Below are 2,390 nucleotides of genomic sequence, written 5' to 3'. Positions count from 1 at the left end.
TCTTCCTGGGATTTGGGAGTCTTCATGAGTTACAGTTCTCTTTTTGGGATATTTCTGGGAATCTATGTAGTGACCTTTCTGGAGGAACATTCTCATCCTTACAGTCATTCCCTTGAGCTCAGCCTCCAAACTCCCATGGACATCTTTCTGTTCAATTTCTCCTTTCTTGAGATCTGATATACTAACTCCATTACCACTAAAATGCTGTACTCTTGGGTACTGAGGTGATTTCTTTTGCAGGTTGTATGGCCCAGTTTTACTTCTTTGGTTCCATGGCAGCAGTTGAGTGCTTTCTTATGGCAGCCAAGTGTCATGACACATCTCTCATAGACCTCCACACATGTATCCTGCTTGCAGGTGGGTCTTGGCTAGGTAGGTTCCTAACCCTTGTAGTCACTGTCACCATGACTTTCCACTGCCATTCTGTGCAGCCTATGAGCTTGACTACTTCTGTGATCTGGCTCTCATGCTGAATCTGGTATATTCTGATCCTGAGATAGTAGAGAAAACCACCTTCCTCCTGGTCTCTACTGTCACCATGGTGTCCTTCCTACTCACTGTAGCCTGCAATATCCACATTGTTGCTGCTGTCCTCAGAATTCTGTCAGCTACAGATAAGCAATGTGCCTACTCTACCTATTCCTCCCACTTCATAGTGGTCACTCTGTACTATGAAACATTGGGAACAATGTATGCCATTCCCACGACAACCCAGGCTGCTGCTGCTTAACAAGATTTTCTCACTACTTAACACTATGTCCACTTTCATGGTCAACTCCATCATGTACAGCCTGAGAAATAAGGATATTAAAAAGGCAGTAAGGGGGCTCATGAGTCAGTGGGCATATGCTAAGGGAAGACCCTTTTCTCAGAGCAGCCTGGGCTTCTGTGAAGGAGGTCAGACACTAGGCTGAGTACTGGTGGTTAGGAGTGGGGAGGCTGTTCAGACCACTGCTGCTCCTTCCTTCCAGGGAAATGGCTATCAGAGCAGGGACCCTCCCTCAGGTTCTTCAGCCTAATGCCCTTGGGACCTCCAGGCTAATCTTTGCATGGTAAAATTAAGTTTGCCAGACAAATGTGACTACATCAGCTATACTACCACATATAGATGCCTTTTAGTAGAAAATTTGAAAGACCCAAGTTTCCATCCCACAAAAGTCTCCCCTCTCTGTCTCTTTCTATCTCTGTTTGTATATGTTATAGAAATATCTGCTGGTGTTAAGGTTTTTGGCTACATTATTTACATGTGCCCATGTGTACATACACACACATACATATACCATAGGCACATTGTCAACATACCCTTCCATCCACATTTATTCCTCTAGCACTTCCTATTACACCCTCTTTACTTCTGCCTAGCAATACCCTTTACTATATCTCTCCTCAGCGTTCATGTACATTCACCTTGCCTTTTGTTGTTTCCTAAACCATCTACCTCTCCACTGATCAGAACCATCTCTAAAATCCTAGAGCAGCTATTGACTGTTCCACACTCGAACAATTAGTTAATCAAGTTCCTTGAAGACTGGGATAACATCATTCTTATTTCTCATAATGTCCTCTAGCATGGTGCTCTACACAGGGCAGGCACAACATAATTATTTGTTGATTGAATGAATCAATGACTAATCAAGACAATGTCTGTTTGGCAGATAAAGAGAATGAAGTAAGTCACATTTTTCTGCTTACACTGTCTCTCCTCCCCAGCTTCCTCCTCTTGGCCATAGAAAACTCCAGCTCCCTCCACAGGCAGCTCTAACTGAGCCCAACCAAACTTGCTTATTGTCATGCCCCTTCATCCATCCTCCCCACAGTGGCTAGATATTTCTTTCTAAAATCCAAACATTATGCTATCTTTTCCCTGTTTGTCATTCTCCATTGTTCCCCAGTGTCCTGGGATTGAGTCAGAGCTCCTTGGCATTGCTACCGACCATTTACTGAGTTCAACCCTCACTAGTCTCTTTCTCTCCCTAATACACCAGGCATATCAAACTTTTCAAATATATTTGGAAGGTCATTAAGTGCAAGGCCATATACTCATCATGTCTTTCTCACAGTATCTAGATCTAGACTAGGACAAAAAATTGTTTGCTGAAATAAGATGTCTTCAATTGAATTATAATGCAACCCTCACCTTCTTTTCCTCTTTGTTTCCATTGATTGGCTTCTGCCTACAAAACACTTAGGCTTAAGGAAAAGGTTTTCTTAATTGGCTATCAGTGATGTGTGTGTGCCTTTACTTTTACTTATTTATTTATTTTGAATTCCAATTGACATTCAATATTATTTTATATATTAGTTTCAGGTGTACAGCATTTATATAATTTATGAAATGAGGCCCTCCCTCAACCCCCACCATTAGTCTAGTACCCACCTGGCCCTATATA

Source organism: Pteropus medius, unplaced genomic scaffold (assembly GCF_902729225.1).
Source record: "Pteropus medius unplaced genomic scaffold, Ma_sr-lr_union100, whole genome shotgun sequence".
NCBI lineage: Eukaryota > Metazoa > Chordata > Mammalia > Chiroptera > Pteropodidae > Pteropus > Pteropus medius.
Note: the sequence above shows the minus strand (reverse complement) of the source record.